Source organism: Egretta garzetta, unplaced genomic scaffold (genome assembly GCF_000687185.1).
Source record: "Egretta garzetta isolate BGI_Z169 unplaced genomic scaffold, ASM68718v1 scaffold32, whole genome shotgun sequence".
NCBI classification, from domain to species: domain Eukaryota; kingdom Metazoa; phylum Chordata; class Aves; order Pelecaniformes; family Ardeidae; genus Egretta; species Egretta garzetta.
The window spans coordinates 3815262-3834020 of record NW_009259035.1 but is presented as its reverse complement, the minus strand read 5'-3'; the positions used below and the strand labels follow the sequence as shown (position 1 = coordinate 3834020).

General features: G+C 38.0%; 1 protein-coding gene across 1 annotated transcript in view; it reads right to left on the bottom strand.

Moving 5' to 3' along the window:
• The window catches only part of GRID2 (glutamate ionotropic receptor delta type subunit 2), a 746969-nt gene that overhangs the window by 109660 nt on the left and 618550 nt on the right, over nt 1–18759 (bottom strand).

Here is an 18759-nt window from a genome sequence, read left to right as displayed (position 1 = left end):
GTTGTAATTATTTTTGAGGTAGCTTTCTCAGATGCAAAAGCTTGTGATGGCACAACAGCTGGGATTTTCAAAAGCAAAAGCAGCTTGTTAACAGATTCAATTAGCTGTAAGTATTTTGTACTGGATATTCACTTAGTAAAAGCTCCTTCACATTTCCCCAGCAAGTAGGTTTAATAGGAATACAAATTATAATTATTCCCATGCCAAGTACAAATAATTTTCAGTTATGTACACAAACTAGATATTTAATCAATGCTTGAATATGAAGGATCACCTTACTGTTTTATTCAGAGTTTGTCCTGCCTATAGAAAGCATGGGGATCTCTGCATCACCATACAATAAACAAATTTGAAGCTTTTTTCCTACTTCAGTGATGTGTAGTTGTACCATATGTGAAATAATAACTGATTCCATTAATTTATAATTTTGCTATATAAGTATTGAAATCCTTTGCCTTTTAAGAATTCCAGTATTCTGAAAAAATCTGTATTAGACCTGTGCAGTGGGAAATAAATTTCCTTTTATTTCCAATATGCCATGTAATTATCTGAAATAAGAATCTACTGATCAGATTGGGAGATATTATTTCAATATAAGGACTTTCGAAGATGAATATTAACTTCAACATCTGAAGATTTGGTTTTCTCTCCCGCATAAATTTTAAATGATTTTTAATAGAATATTTCTACTTTACAAGTTTTTGCAATGTCTTTGGAATACTTCATTTTAAAATGATTGTTAATAAAATGAAAAGAGCAGACAGCTATATCAATTTATTGGAACAGGCTGTTTGTCCTTTTAACCTTCAGGCGCCAATCCCCTCAGACAACCTTCGTATTGAATTGAAAGGGGTAGAGTGACAGAGAAGAAGCCAATGATCTCCTGGACATCCTTGCATTTTCATTTTTCAGCTTAATGAGTAAAACTTTTATGTGCTCACATTTTTAATTGAAATGAGATGTCAGAAAAGAGAGGACCACTGAAAGTCATGCACCTGCCTTCTAGTTTTCATGAGAGGATGCTGTGCAACAAGTGACCGCCAAAGCCATCACAGACCCCATCAGCTGCAGTGTTCCCCTGCTGTTCATACGGTGCAGTCTTCCCATGCATCGGTAAGGTTGTCCCCTTGTCCCCACTATTGACTGTTACTTTTAACACTCATGTTAGCCGATAGACTTTAAAAAACTGTGAGTGCTGGTCATCTCAAGTGCTTTTAGTTCATCCAGGTCTTTGTGAAGTCTTGCTCCTAATTCCCAGTTGTACCTTTATCAGCAGTCAATAAATGAAGCTTGAGGACAAAGCTTGCATCCAAGTACACGTACAAGAAACACATGCCGAAATAATTCATCACTCATGCCCCTACTCTAAAATCTTTGCACTGACGCTTCTTAAACCACCATTTCTAAAGCAGGACTGACACTGCAACTGCATAGGTACATGATTTTTAAGCAGTACAGGCAGGGTAGTCCACCTCACTCAGAGAAAGAAAGAAAGAAACAAAAATCAAAGGAGATCTTTTACTGCCACAGTATCATTTCTTTGGCATCTATTAGGAGACTTAATGTGATACAGTCTTGTTCTATTGTACTGTTTGCTAAACCACTTCCCGCACCATGACAGCTCACCTTAAGAAACCTCTTCACTCCCTTCCCCCAATTTTGTTTCTAGGGATAAAACTTTCTGGAGTTTTCTTTCAGTCCAAGTTTACATGTTTTCTCAGTGCAGAAGAGTACCAAGTAATTCAGAAAAGCAACAATCATTGGTTTTCTATTAACATTACCATGAAAAAGAGCTACAGCAAGGGAGGAGGGAACCAAGAAGCTAAAACAAGTCTTTCCCTGCTGTTGTCTTTCATATCATACTGGCAAAGCTTAATAACCCCTAATGGCAAAGGGGACCTCCTAGAGCCATATAAACACACGTTGGTGACCAGAGCAAGATCTATCCTATCACACCTCATTTCTATAGCAAATTTCATAGCGGGAGTTTACGTACTGCTTGTGGTTACACTAAGAACACTGCTGTTGTAGCGTGCTAAGCGACACTTAAAAATACTGAGCTCCACTCATTAAACAAATGGAAATCAAAGATGACGCTCAGCAATCCTGGAGTTGCTTTGTTATATTAAGAGACAGACCTCGTATGAATGCAGAGGCTGTATTGGTCTTCAGAACTGGCCCTTCCAATACATTGGCAGAAGGGTAAAACGCGGCACAAAATGCCACCACCTGTAGATGTTGTGGCTACTGTTCCTAGTATAATTCAGCTGACACTTCCGATGTGCACTAAAAATCATTTAAAAATCTCATTTGCCTTTAAAATTTTCAGATTGCATATGCAGGAAGGAAAAGATATTTTCCAGAGTAAACTGGACTAGCAAAAAGCAATCTTACTGGGAGTTTTCTGAAAGAGCTGAATTACCGTAGAGGTGACAGTGAAAGAGATTACTTTTAGTCCTCTCACTCTCACCTAATGCAGCTCTCCTTCCTCAATCCTAGACCAGTTTAATACTGGCCTACTTCAGACGACAGGTTTAGACTGCAACTTATCTTATGAATTTTTGTTTATTCCCATTTCTTTCCAGGCACTTCAAGCTAAATATCAGAAGGTAAGAAAAGTAATGCATTGTCTTGACAATGCAGACAATATAATGTATAATTATGACAAACCTAAATATCAGGAAAAACCCATCTTAGGAGATAAAATGTGAACCTATACCATTCCCAATCAGATTTCTAATACCTCTTAAGTTATTCTCCCCTGTTAGCAGTAAGTTTAAATGTTTCTTCAAGTCAAAAATCACAAGAGAGGATTACAGGCAAGAATGAAGAATGAAATCATGAGAAAAACGGGCAAAACAGGGAAATTGCAGATCACATCCTGGTGAGATCTTGGAATTCTGTAGTTCTGGACTAAACCTGAGTAATTCAAAATGCATGGGCTGTTTCTCCAAACATCTTTTTCTCAGGGATTTGTCAGCCATTTGCCTGAAGAAAAACTGCCTTCGTCTGCATAGTCCAGAACTATGAAAGTGGTTCAGATAGAAATGAAAAAAAATATTTTTTGTGAACAAAAAGAAATGCTGAAATGTTTCTTGTAGAAGTTTTAACTGCAGTTGGCATTTCTAAGATCAAGCCTGGTGACAGCCATCTTGCTGAAAAGTGATGCGAGTTTTGTTACTAGTCATCCAGGCAGTAAATGTGCAAGATAAGGTCTCTCCCTGATTTAATATCAATTTAACAACTTTACTGGGAATGCACAATATTTATAAATAAAATTAATTTGCTTAACAGCTCAAAAATATTTTTTTTACTCATACTAAAGCAAATAGCTTGGCAGCATAGAGCCCACAATGTTGAGAAAACTCAGAATTGATTACTGAGAACAATAATGCCTTTTGAAGATTAATTATTGAAATGTACTTTATAAACAACTACACACACAGAGAAAAACTGTAAACCACCATTATTGTATGTCCTGAATTTGATAACTCTACTAAATGATGTTTCTGGGGGGAGTTGAGAGCTGGACTGGGACTCTGCTGCAGCTACTCCATATGTGAAGAGAGAGGCCTGGATGGGAAGGCTCTGCTCTTCTCCTGCAGGAAGGGCACTACAAGACTCACGGCTTGCAATTTCTATTTGTGATAACTACAGTTGCCAGGGAAATCCCAAAGACTAGGTTCTTATTATAGACAAAATTCAATTTGTCACCAGTGCTTACTATCAAGGCTACCCTACCATTCTCACTTTAAGAATGTACCTCAGTTGCGAATAACGTTGTCAAATTTCAATCATTTAAGCTGCAATAGTCCCTGCTAGAGGTCTGCAGTGAGCTGCATTTCTGTGTAAGGCATTTTAGCCAGATTTTTTTCAGATAATTTTGAGAATTGTGAAAAAGATGTTAATTGTGACTGTTTTGTTGAGGAACTCTGATATTATCAAACTTGAATGTAAGGATCTTGATTGTGCTTGGAAAAGGAAGGTGAAGAAATAATAGGGTGGGTTACCTGGGGACAGAGTTTGGTTTTGCTTTTTCTCGCAAAAAATTCTTTCCACATTCAGTGAATTATTGGCCTTCGGGAAAAAAAAAAAAATCCAAAACAAAGGACTGGGAGCTGGCTGCAGTTTAGCCTTTAGCTTGTTAGAACAGTCACATCAATTATGCTGTGCATCTGCAATTTCCATTTGCACAAATATAAAGTGTAGACTTCTGTTGCAAACAGTTTAGATCAATGTACGTCTTATGTTTTCTTTGTGAAAGGGACATGTAATAGAGAGTAGGTGTAAGGGGAGTAGTTTGTATTAACAAAGAGGCAAAGGCATTTTATATTTCAGCTATTTTTGCCATGAGAAACAAAACCTAAAGTTTGACTGAGCTCTGTTATCTTTATAAAACTCTGCAAAGCAGAGCTCTTCAAAGGCAGAATCTATCAGGGCATTAGCTATTGCTATTGTTCTGTTAAAAACTTTCCTGATAATATAAAATCTCTCCTGTTTTCAATTGGAAATGTTCAATGCAGTATAGGAAAAAAAATACTTTACAGCCAGTGAAGCCTGTACCTATTTCTACCAGCTGTGAAATAAATGCCGCTTAGAAGTTGTTGGAAAATCTCTTATCATGAATTTTTCTTCCTTTATTTTCATTTTTCACCCATACTTTTCCATTCTTCCTTGAACTGTGCAGGGTGCATTCATTTCCATAACAAATAAGCTGGCATGTCAAAACCTGAGTTTGTAATCATAGAATCACAGAATTGTTTAGGTTGGAAAAGACCTTTAAGATCATCAAGTCCAACCACTAACCTAATACTGCCATTAATAATATTACATTGTGTGCTGAAGTTAACACCCATTGACCAGAGCCAACATGACATGTACCCTTCAACAGGAGAATGCAACCCCTTGAATCAGTAACGCTTTCCAAATAAGCTTGTAAATCAGTGGCTAAGTTCCCTAGCCTTGCAAATACTGGCAGATTGCAGGGGACTGAGAGTGGGGAAGGAATGGAGCATGAGGCAGGGCTGGCAGCCAGATTCTACAAGGTCTGGACAAGTTCAAGAGCCAGCTATTGCTTTAATTCACCACACCACCTGTTTCTCCCCTAGCATTTTGTTTTTATTAAATTGCAGTGATTTTTTTAAAAAAAATTATATATGAAAAGAGACATTCAGATATTTTGTTTCACACATGAAATATTTCTTAGAATAATAGAACAGAATCATAGAATCACTTTGGTTGGAAAAGACCTTTAAGATCATCGAGTCCAACCTTTAACCTAATCCTGCCATCCCACCACTAAACCATGTCCCTAAGCACCTCATCTATCCTTCTTTTAAATTCCTCCAGGGATGATGCCTCTACCACCTCCCTGGGCAGCCCATTCCAGAGCCTGACAACCCTTTCGGTGAAGAAGTTTTTCCTAATGTCTAGCCTAAACCTGCCCTGGCGCAGCTTCAAACCATTCCTCCTCGTCCTATCATCTGTTACCAGGGAGAAGAGGCCGACCCCCACCTCGCTACAGCCTCCTTTCAGGTAGTTGTAGTCTTACTACAAGTCTTACTTCCTAAAGAGAGCACTGTATCTAGGTATTATTATTATCATTACTATTAATACTATGACAATACTCCACACATGTTAGGTAGTAAATGATATGAATTGGTTTTTTGGTTTGCTGGAATTAGTAGGATTGGAAGGGAACCTTTCCTTTTTTTGTACTAAAGTGATCATAAAAGCTTCCACCAAATCCAAAAGATCAAGAAACTTTTTTTTTTTTAAATAAAGAAGTATAAGTCATGTGTAGCGGGGGTTTTCATTGTCAAGATATTCTCCCATATTAGTTTTCTAAAAATAAACATGAAGTAAGTGAGAAACAAAAACACTTCAAAATAGATATTTGAAACATTTAAAAAAGTCAACATACTTAGAAATGTTTGTATTTTCTTCTGTTTACCATAATAATAATAATATAGCAGAGCCATTGTAAATTCATGGAAATGTTGTTATTAATGAATCTTAAAATTTGAAATATTAGATAAATTTTTTATGTTTATCTTCCTAGCATACACTTGATAAAGAAGACATTTTCATTTATTCATTTATTATTCATTTTCTTATTCCAATAGCAATAGAGCTCTTCTGAGTTTATAGCTGGCCTATTCTTTTTGCTGAACACAAGTCCTTTATATTTCAAACACTGTGCTTAAGGGACAAACCAAACATATCCTATCTCTGTCTATACTGAAAATCTCCTTGTGTATCCTCTGTTGCCAGCTTCCAGCAGTATCATCTCTCTTCAGGTACTGTTCAGTGTCTGGCTTGGATGTGGCTCCCAACAATACATTGTAAAGGATTTTTCTGTATGCCACTGGTATACTTACCACGGACATGCTTTGGCTCCTTTTACCCCATCATTTCTACAGCCTTCCTCCTCCTTCTCTGGATGATTTTGAGGAGAAGGACTGTTGTTGTACTCTTTGAGAAGTAAGAATATTTTGTATAAATATATATCTTTGATGCTGGACTTTTTAATGGTGATATCTTTTGGAACTGTTAAGTGTCTGTATTTGTGAAGTCTTTCAAGTTGTTACATCCATATACTAATATAGAAGAAGCACTTGAGTTGAAGGTTCAGTTTGGTCTTTAGGTTTTACACTAGATTTTTTTGTCAGCTTGCTTAAACCTGCCCAACGCTCCAGGACTCAGCTCAACAAGTAGCAGTCCTGGAAGCTCCTTAGCAAGCTTTTTTAAAATGCTCGGGTGAAAGTTTTTGGATTTGCCGATTTGAAAATATCTAACAGTAGTAGCTGCCATTTAACATCCTCTTGAGTTGCTCTTGATATGGAAAGTATTTAATTTGCTTTTTCACAAACACAGAAGAGAAATATTTATTGCCTTTCTGGTGTAACTATTTTGAACGGTATCACCTTTGCCTAATGTTAGCACTACATTCATTAAGGTTTCTTTAGCTCCTAATAAAATTTTCCAAGACCTCCTTCCTGCTGTTCTCAGCTCTGACTCGCCTCTGTGTACACTTGCTCCCCATGTCATTTTTCCTGAAGTCTGTAGCTTCTAACTCTTTGGTGCGATCAATGTTCCTTTTCTTTCCATCTGCTCTATATGTGCATTCAAGATGTACATGGGCAGCCTGGGACTTGAAACATACGTAATTCAGACTGAATTCTCCTACTATATCTTGCATTTTCCCTTACGCAAAACAAATATGCACTACAGGAGCCAATCATTCTCTACTCCAGTGTGATCTGGTGGTCTACAGCAGACATGGATTCCCACCTCATTTTGTGCTCCAGCCATTAGCACACAGTCTCACAAGAAATCAAGATCAATTCTTTCCAAGTTCTCAACACCTCTGAAATACCTAATGCCATTTTGACATAGTGACAACTCTTCTTCCCTTTTTGCCCACCCTGTCCATCTGTCTTTCAGTGTCATATGTTCCTACTAGATGTCAATAACAGCACAAAGACCAAATCTATATTTGCGAGTAATTCCAACTGTTCTTGTTTATTACTCAGATTTCTGGCACTGGTCTATAGGCAATTAAAGAATGTGTTTGCTTTGTCATTTGGTGCCATGATTAATTTTTTTTTTTCCCTTAATGTCTTAATTCTGAACTAAACAATCACTTACTCTCTCCCATTTGTTGTTGTTAGTGTAATGATCCCCTGACTAATCTCATTACACTTGCTCCCTGGAAGATTGTTTCCTTTCAGCTGGGTGGGCAGCCTCATTGCCCTCCCAGAAGGGAAGCAATGATCCACAAAAGAAAGCTCTCCTCATTTGTTTCTCCCCTTTATGTGACAGGGAGACTTTCTGAGACGATCTCTCTTCTCCTTCAGGCTTATTTCAAATCACTCCTAGTCATCTGAAATCTGCAAAGCAGTTTGAGAAGCTGCAGCTTATACATGCTTATAGATCCTTATGAACAACTCTGGAAACCTGCTAACCTGAGGGTATGTGCACAACCCTGCGCAGATAGATGTAGGTGCTCTCTCCAAGGAGGCCAGGCATGTGCCAGCTCCAGTCTGAAAGAGAGATTACCATGCTATCATGTCTCGGTTACTGCTGGCCAGAAATGACCTCCAAGTTATACCTCATATCTTGCAAACTCCCTCTGAAAATCCTCTATTTGCTACTGCTGTGCATCTGTTTGGATGTGCCTTTGGCATTTGACTCGCATACTAAGGCTCATTGCTCAGCTCTGTTTCCTCACTAATAGGAAGAGATTACCCATGCTGAGATTTCAAATGCTGGGGCTAATCAAGGACCAGCGGCGCTACCACTAAGGCCTCATCAAGTTGTGGCCCAGTGTACCCATCTCATAAATCTGGTCAGAGGGCCTTGACACATAACCTGTTGGACAAATAGAAATATCCAAAAGATGGCCCAAATGACTGCTCACAAACTATTTTGCTTGAAACACAAGATCCTCAGTCATGGTCTTTGAAACCCTCCTCTCTGAAGCTCGAAAATGCTCTAGCACCAAGCAAAGGGCTAGTGCTACCCAGTGCAAAGCATTTCAGCCTACTACAGTGTTGGCTCTCTGCTGGGTTAGCAGCCTACAGAGTGCTTATAAGTTTGAGTCTCTGCTACTTCTGTTGTCAAATTATTTTTCTATCTGTCTTCAAATACCAAGCCTGCCCAGCTTGCTGTCTGTACTGCAACGGCTTCATTCTAGTGACAGAGGGCTCCCTTGTAAAACTCTGCCAAGATACAGCAGGAACTGATACAGACATCCTCGATTAAAATTTTGTTTGAAAATTAATCTACCTGCAAAAGTCTGTCAGGCACAGCTATTCAGTACATGCTTCCAATCACTTGTTTATACAGAGCCCCCCTTTTCTCCCTGGATCTAGTTTATACACAACAGTAGTTAGAGACTCTATAAAGCTGAAAAATAATTTGTGATAATAGCACTAGTAAGGGCAAATCAAGGAAGGCAACGAGATACAGCATCCCTTCAGGTAAATGGGAGGTGTACCTATAAAGGTCAGCTTTAACTCTGTTTTAATCCTCAGGTACTGAATACGGGCTTTATGTAATGTTCACCATTTCCATTTTGAGAATGAATGGGTCAGAGTCTCTTTTAAAACACTCCTAAGCTGTGACTAGACCATGCAGGATTCAGCCTCAGAATAATCTAGGTAGAATTGCGCTTTATCTGCTACTACTTTTTAAAGCTGCTGCTTTTTTATAGCTGTAAAACCATTCCATAAACCAAACCCCTATTCATCCATAATGATCAGGTTGGCAGAGAAGAAAGCAGAAAATGAAAACAGAGAAAATTTGTTTCATGCAAGAAGCAATAGCAAGGCAAAACCAAAATTCAATGGACTTTGTTTAAGGATACATTAAACAGAAATTCAAGCCTCTGATTAAAAATGAGAACAGTACAATGATGAACATTTTTACTTACTTTTTCTCCTCAGGAATCTCTAGATAAAACTCAAACATTTAAATACATACTGAAAGCATAAAAAAGGGTCTAATAGCTGCATTCCAGAAGAAAGGGATCTAATGTGATAATGGAAAGTCTAACCTCTTTCCAGCTGAGTTGAGATTCCAATTTTCTGCATCACTAGCAATGATAACGTTACACAAACAGTGTTCAATCATTAAATTAATTCCCATTAAATCAATGTCCTTAAAGGCCAAACAGTCCTTTAATAATTACCTGATTAAAATGATGTTAGCATAACATATTAGTTATAGTATATTTATAATTCCCTTCCCAACAATAAATCATTTCTTTCCAGCCATCTTGTTGAAACAGCGACAATGAGGCAAGAGTTGGGAAGGGAAGCATGTCATATCACCACGTAGCAAATGGCTGTGGTCTACCTTCTCCTGCTATTGGTGATACTTCGAGAACATATGTTAATCACATTTGCATTTCTATTATGTAGTATTTACAGTATGAATCTTCAAGAGCTATAGGAATTAATTCCTGGCTTTTAAGCCTAGACCCACAAAATAAATGACTACTTTCAGATATTAGCAACTTTGCAGTGGCCAAATTTCATCTTTCAGTGGAGCTCGCAAAATATGTTTTCAACTGAAAACTAAAGTGTATCATAGATAAAAGAAAGCATTACAAATAATAGTGTGCAGTAATTTAATGCCAATACATTGTAGTGACTTGTGCAACATAATTACAGAGAGACAGGGGTTAGATGGACTTTACAGCGCTACTAAAAATTCTGGAAAATGTATTCTAAAAGTATTTATTTTTTCTCTTCTGCTGTCATTACAAAAGAAGAGTAATGACTGAGCCAAAGTTTGAAGATGAAGGCATCTACGAGTATTTACTGAAGTTACTGGGAGCTCTTAGATGCAGCATTACTAGACTTATACTACACATATCCAGACGTTAAAATATCATGCAAGTCTTGAAATTTGAAAGTAAACCTTTTGATTGCTCTATGACCAGATTGGAACTGTGAGGCTTGCTGCCCACCTCTTACGAGTAAGTTGGCCCAAATCTCTCATATTAAAGCTGCTGAAATGCATTGTTTTATCAGAAGACTTAGCAGGGTTTCAAATTTAATTTTGGGCTTACCAAATACAGTACTATTCAATTACATAATCATAAATAATTGTGCATTAAGGCTAGCAATTTTACCAACAGCTGTTTGCTCAAAAGAAGCTCTGACCAGATAATCTTCTGTTGCCACTTTTACAACATAGGACAATAATTTGATGTGGTATAATTATAAACATACACACACACAGAGGCAAACACAGAGTAGAGCTCAATAGGCATGCGTAGCAAACACAAGGAGCTTCTGGGGATCCTCTTCCATAGGGCTCTGATGTGTGCTTTTAAGATTGCACCTGACTGCATGCCCATGTAAAGGCACTATTTGCAGCCACTGTGAATGAATCAAAATGATATATGCTAGCTATTATTTCAGACAATATTGTCACCCAATCTTAACAAATAACCTTGCACGCTGGCAAACTTCTGATTAGATGTCAAGAGATGCTGAGCCCCAATCTCCCTGTTACTAATGGCTGGATACAAATGCTCTAAAGCCTCAGACAATCGACCACAATTATCATCTATGGCCCATATTCATAAGTGGCTAAGAAGCAAACTGTCACATACAGTTTGCATAGCGGTGGCCTTTCCATAGACTAGTGACAGTGTTGTACGTCGTACCTTCCGGGATGGCAAAAAGAACTGTGCACAATGGACTGAAAACAGGCCATCTGTACATACAATTAACATTAAACTGAACAATGTCATTAATGAGGTATTAAAGTGCTGCTTTAGCTAAGAGCCTGTCAGGGAGGACATTAGGAACACGAGGGAGAAAGAGTCCCCTTTGGCTGAAACTGAGCAACTATGAACCAAGCAAAACAAAAGACAATTCAGTGAGAACATAAGGACAAACAGTAATCCCAGTAAAGCTTCTGTGTCTTTTGACAGGTACTTTTCTCCATCATCTTTTTTTCACCTATACACAGCTCTCTGACTCCAGATTTTTGGGGTGAAGATCTTTTTTAAAAAAAAAATCACATAATGAAAGATAGGTTTTTGCTTGTACTTTCAAAGTATTATGAAATGCTTTATAAATCTGTTCTTGCAAGGTTTCCAAGCATCCATCATCACAGAGTGGCACCTGACTACTTCAGAGGCAAGTGAATCACAGACATCTCAGATACATTAGTTCAGTTTTCACGTCACTAATTCCAGTTATCCTTTAATTTTCAGAGTGCTTCTCTGCAATGAACTCCTAACCTTATGGAATTCAATCATCACTAATGCAGGAGCTCTAATTATGTTCCTAAATAACACATTTTAGAATTTAGACTAAAATTCCACTTCAGATACATCCTGTAATGTTGTTATCACAGTGATCTCTCAAACTCCAATGACCTAAAGTAATACTATGACAGCTTATAGTGAACAGAGGAAAGAAGAAACCCCTCATCCTTTTAAGTTTCACTGAGAATAATGGTATAATGTCATTTATTGATGAAAATCACTAGTACAAATGCTTATGTCTGACAGTTGAATAACCTGTTTTTTACTGCAAATCAGCTATCACCCTGCTTCAGATCACAACTCAGATTTGTTAGAAGTGAAAAGTGACTTCAAAGATGACTTTAGCGGGTAGCAAGGATTTTCCTCATTGGAGATAGAGATAGAAATGAAAGAAGCAATTCTAAGAACGGAATACATGCTTATACCTAAAACCATTTCATTAGCAAGTATATCTAGGCATGAACAATGAACACTCCCACTCAACAGATTTATTATCACCGTTCCTTAACAGCTTGTTTGCAGAAGATTTTTCTATCTTTCCCCTTTGCTGTTATCTTTACTCTATCCTAGTGTGGGGGAAGCAGACCCTTCAGTCAAAACCACATGAGTTCCTTCATCTCACTTTCTGTCTGGTAGATGAGGTATTGCACGGTTTTAACCCAACACCATCTCACTAACTTCAAAAGCACTGAAAAGGTAAAGTCCTTCTTTATGATCTTTGCCTCCCCCATTGACACTGGAAGAATGAAAATTAAGCAGCAGGAGGTTTGCACACCAGGATGCTGCTGTATTGAAGGCAATCCTCTTAATTCGCATGATGGGAAGTTGACTAAATAAAAAATACAAATAAAAAACCCAACAGCTCTCCTTTTCCTGTATTTACTGAGAGCAGACCTTCATCTCAGCAATCAGGGAAAGCAATGGGTTGGTTAACTTAATCAAAAGATTCATTTGATATCATTATTTCCTTCCTTTCAATCTTAGTTTTGGCCTACTCCTTTTATACACATTTAAATATTAGAAGAGGCCCGAGGAAAAAAAAAAATCAACAGCTGAAGAAGAGAGACTTTGCTACCAGCTGCTTCAAAACCTCTTTGTCACTCCTGCCTTTACAGTTTGCAGGCAATTTTCCTGGCGTCTACCCACCAGTTGGCGTTATGAAGAAGAGCTGCATGGGTGGATACAGCTATGGCACAGCTGTTGCAGAGGAGGGACTCCCCACAGACCAGAAAAGCAACGGAAAACCACCACAGGTTCCCCTCTAAACCCATGTTCATCTGGTGCCTTGGATATCCTCCGCTGAAAAAGGCTGATCTGTTTGTAGATGACATTGCTGTCATTCAAGCAGAGGGGCAGTATTTTAATAAAGCTAAAACTAGTTTTTTACTTCCTCCCTACCTTAAACAGTCAAAAGTGCCAACTCAAGTGTAAGCTTCTGTGCAGGAAAATCAAATAGCAGGACGAGTAAGGCTTGCCTCTTCAGCTTCTAAACAACTTTGCAGATAAAAATGTGGGTTACAGTCCTCCCCCATGTAAGAAACATTCAGTTCCTGGCTAAACTGTTCTTCCTTTTTTCCTCAATTAAATATGTACTATACACGGGTGAACTTTGAAAAGTCAAAACTGATTACTTAACCTGAATCTAACTTATCCATTCTTGACCTAAATATAGTATAAAATCATATTAGAAATAATAACAATTAAAGAAACTGTTCTGAGTAAAATATTCGCCTTAGGATGCTTTTGAAAGTACACAGAAAGATGAGTAGATGGCACAGACATCCAATTCTACTTTCCCTTTTGCCTCACTTGGTCTTTATCAGCACTTACACTATAGCCAGACAGACATTACCTTCTTAGTCAATTAATCAGGCTTGGAGCTAGTCCCAGGGGAATGAAGGTGGTTTTTGGGCTTTCACACCACCATTCATTCTCAGCCTCCTCACAGAAGGTGTGTCAGACACAACATCTCTAAATATACTGCCTCATGTACTCAGTGCTATTACTCAAGCAAGCAGGTGCACACAAGATATAGAAATCCATTATTTTAGATGCCTCTGAGGACTGCCTGAGTCTTAACTTCAAGTCAGGAGAAAATCCAAGCATATCCCCTGGCAGTTTAAGGCTAGTGATATCCCACTGCTGCCAACAAATGCCCCCACTACTGAACAGTTTACTTGGAGCATGGTTATTCCTTGGAATCACATTTTCAAAAAGAGACAATCAAATAAACGTCTGAAAGTGTTATGCACATAAAGCTGCATTCAACGTTTGCAAATGTGTACTGTATACATGACAATAATTCTCAGTATATGTTGTCAGTTCCAGTGATCACTTGCATTTTTCAAACACATTTGAGACATAGGACACAACTGCCAAAATTTAGTTATTTTTTGATCCTGTCAAGAGGGCTGGCCAAACCATTGAGACATGTGGAAAAGGAGCATGGGTACCACAGGGCTGCAGTACTGCTTTCAGAGAGATGACTTTATGAAGGTACATATACATACTAACATGTAAGGTATAACATAATAATATGAGAATTTGGGTGTTTCAAGTTTTAAAGTGGAACTATAGTGTCACAAATATACCTGCTGGTGTATGTGCTAGAAAAACGTGGAGACTGGTTTGTTTCCTAACACGTTTGGTATCTGATTTTCATTTTCCCAGCTTAGTGCTGTGCATTTTAGGGTCAGCAAGTCTGTTCCCCTTGTTACAGGAATATGTCAAGACCTGGCATTAGCTTGAAGAGCAATTAAAATTGTTAATTAATGAGACTGGCACTTAAGTTTTGCTTTCTATCAGAAGCCATAAAACATGTTTTTATGAAAGAAGATAGGTAATATTTCCATTTTACAACTGAGAACTGATATACAAGATATTAAATTAAGTTTCTATGGTCAGCCAGCAGATCAGATGCAGAAATGAATTTAGGAACTAGGTCTTAGTCCTAAAGCCTTTATACTGGATCTTTTTTGATTTGCTAAACTTATAAAATGATTAAGGTTCACCACTAAATATTGCATGTGAAGACAGAATTGATTTCTAACACTTTTTTTTCCAAATGCTTTTAGAATTTTCCCCTGAATATTAAATACACAGAGGATGGTGTACAGTTAATTAAGAGAAAATGTTTAGGGATATGCCGAGAGTGAGATAAGCAAGATGGAGTAATTTATTAAGCAACAGCACACTCCAGGCAGTGCATTTCAGGAGGATTATATCATGCCTTGGGTGGTAATACAAGGAACAAGACTGAGCAGCTTTAACCATCCGAGAAGTATTATAATGACTTAGAAGTACCAAGGCTTGGAGTCTATTTTATTGCTCTTATGAAATCTAATTTAAACAAGGCAAACAGTAAGATTTGATCATTTACTTGGCATTATGAACATAATTGGCCATTACTGACACCACTGATGACCAATCAACACCTCCAGTTGTGACCAGCATTTTAAACTAATCAAAACGTAAGGGGGTAAAAAAATGGCCCACCGGTGATGCTTTCACATCATTCATTTCATAACTCTGCTAGGTCAAGCAAGAGTATTAAGATCTCTGAAGAAAATAATACTTTTGTGGGTAATACTTTAATCACCCATTATACTATGGTCAAACCCTATTTATGAAACTATAATGAATGTTTGTTTTGTTGCAATCTCAGAGAAGTAATTAAATCTTGAATGATTCAGCCATTTTAAAGACATTTCCTGCTACAGCAAAAAAAACCAAAAAACAACCCCCCCAAAAATTTACCTGTTCCTCTCTTACAGATATTTCCAAGTGAAAGAGCCTTGCTTCTTTACCTGCATAATCTAAAATCCAGACAGCTCAGTTCAGAAATACCTCCTCTTACAGAAAAAATTAAAGTAAAATGAACAGAGTGGGATAAGAGAGAGACAAAATCTTTCTATTGTGTATGTTATATTAAATACAAAGCATTGTAATTTTCTATATAATTTCATTATTATGTCTACATTCAATTGAATTCTACTGAACTAAGTAAGCTTAACACTGTATTTTGAAGCAAAATTTGAGAGGCTGCTCTCAACATAAAATCTTCTAGAACATTCCTCTGCTAGTTCTGGGTAAAAATTATGCAGTATTTCACCTGTCTCAAAAAACGACCTATTATATGAAAAGGGTTGGGAATAACTCTAAATCCTGAACTTCTGTTTCTTAAATCATTGGTTTTCTCCAGTAATGGCGAGAGCAGAGTGCTCTCCAGAATATTTCATAACAAGAGCCCATAAAGTAGTAGGAAGCTAATAGAAAACCTTCAGGAGATTAAGCCAGGTTCTCAGCAAGTATAAATAGACATTGTACCACTGCAGTAGGCTGATTCAGTTAATCTTGATGAAGTTTTTAGTAAAGTTTTTAGTAAACCCAATTTCCTCTCTGAGGCAGTTCTTTGGTCCCTGTTCTTATGGCAGGTTTCCAACACTGGCATGTTCTAATGAGGGCTACATTTGAGGGAATAGGAACAATATCAGGGCTGAAGAGAAAGAAAAATGCAGTTATAAAGAATCACACAGAAGCTGAGTAAAGACTATAATATAGCTTTATCACTCAGACTGGCTGAGGTAGGAAGGGACCTCTGAAGGTCATCTCGTCCAAACACTCCCCGCCCAAGCAAGGCCACCTAGAGCCAGTTGCCTAGGACCATGTCCAGATGGCTTTTGATTATCTCCAAGGATACAGGCTGCACAACCTCCCAGGGCAACCTGTGCCAGTGCTCAGTCAACTGGGTGATCCCCAGAGCGTTCTGCTGCCTGGGGTTGTTCCTCCCCAGGGGCAGGACTTTGCACTTCTCTTTGTTGGGATTTGTTGAATATATAATAACAGAAGCCTGGGGGGGAGCCATGTCAATGGGGAAGAGCAGGGGCAGCAGGACCATTGGGGTCACGAGTGACCCCAAGAAGGAAGCCACAGCAAAGGTGGCCACCAGCTGCAGTGTAAGGTAGGCAGAGAGCAAAACCTGTGAAGAGTGGATTGAGAAGCCAAGGGGAAATACGGAGGGGGAGAGAGAGAGGAAACCCACTGAAAAGGAAACTTTAACAACATTTTCCGTGCAACTGGCAAAAGCTAATTTTGAAAAGAAGCAAAATACAGAGCTATTGCCACTCAGTTTTCTAAGATGAGCACGTGGAAAAGAACAAATTCAGAGGCCATGACACTTAAATTCAACATAACTGAAATCCTCCACAGTCTGAATCTATGACTTTACTTAATCTTTACACACCAATAAACAACCTGGAGATAACAGATGTGTTTTACAGAATCTTATGCCTGGATGAGTAGTTCAGAATCAGAGCTTTTGTCTTTAATATAATCCACAGCACTGCAGGGCCAAGATCACGGAAAAATCTCTGCTTTCTTAGTGGTGTCAGTATATTGCAGATTCAGTGGGTATACTGGGTAGTATACCCAGTATAGTATACCCATTTCAATGCACTGGCCATAATTTTTTGTTTAAATTAAGGGCTTGAGTACAGAATAAAAAAAACACTTTGCAGCTTATACACTTTCATATTAATTGAGCCTCTCCAGTTATGTTGCAGCTCTATCCTCAAAATTGTCTCTTCTAATCAAAAATCACATATATCTTAAACTTACAAACCCCCCATATATAAGTACATACACACTGATCTCCGTAATGAGCGAACATAAAGTTAAAAAGGCAACTGATAGAAAACATAACTATATTATGAGAGTCTCAAAATGGTACCTAGACTGCACACTCCAACACGGGGAAAAAAAAATTGCAAGCCAAGTTCAAGATCTAGGTTTAAATGATATAAGAAGCAGTGACATTATGTTTCAGTCTACCTTTAAGGAAACAATTAAAAATACTTAAATTTTGCTAGTGACTGACAATAATCATAAACCTGCCTTAGTAACTATTGGACTGATCTGTGCTGACACTAGTCTACAGACAACGACACAGTATTTTTCTCTGATGTTTCAAAAATTGCAAAAGGCTAAAACTTGTTAATAGTATTTGATCAGAACATCAGAGTCAAGGCCAAAAGAAAATACAAAGTGACACAGCAGACTGAAGCTACCTGCTGAAATCTGCAGTTTTTAACTATTTTAGAAGAAACCAGCAGAAGTCCTCTCTGTTTCAATCAAAATAGGTTACGAGTTTCCTTAAAGAGTGACTTGTTATTTTTGCACTAAAGGCCTCTGTCTTCAGAGCCGTGGCAGGTCTGCAGCCAGCCTGCATGCTTGCAAATCTTTCCTCTAGCTAGAGGAAAGAAAGAGAAGACAACACCAGAATGTGCTCACTAGCCCCAAACAAAGAATCCAGCACTATCAAAGCACTAGCAAGCCTTGGTTCATGCAGCTTTGTTTCTCTCAGCACAGGATATAAAAGCATCTTTGTTTCTCTCAGCACAGGATATAAAAGCATCTTTGGCTGTATGTTTTGATAACAGAAATGAGTACCTTGTCATGTTTTAAATCAGCAGCTGAAAGACTTCTTAAGTGAACGTGGCAGTATTTGAAATGTCCCATGCTGCCACACTTAAGATATGCCAATCACAATTAATAGCAACAGATTTGCTATTCCAAAACAAATAAAACCTGCAGAGTTTTTCCACTGAATGAAGAGTTGATGAGTGAAAACAGAAGCAAAATTACCACAATAGCCAGTTAGCCTGTCAATGGAAATTACTTTCATTTGTCTGTATTCACAAGGGTTAGTAAACAATAACGCTTCAGCTAATATAGTTTTTGTTATATTCAAATTGAATGTGAAACACAGGCTGACATTATAAATGGATCTCTTACTCTTTTGCACTGGATTTCTGAGGTCTTCTGACTCTTTATGTTTAAATTGGTCTGTAACTTTCACACATTTTGGTATCAACCTTATTAAATTTGTGTCATTTTTCCATCTAGCAAATGAAGGACTGTCCTCTTGCTGTTTGAAGGAGAAATGTATCTATAGCTTCCCCTCACTCAGC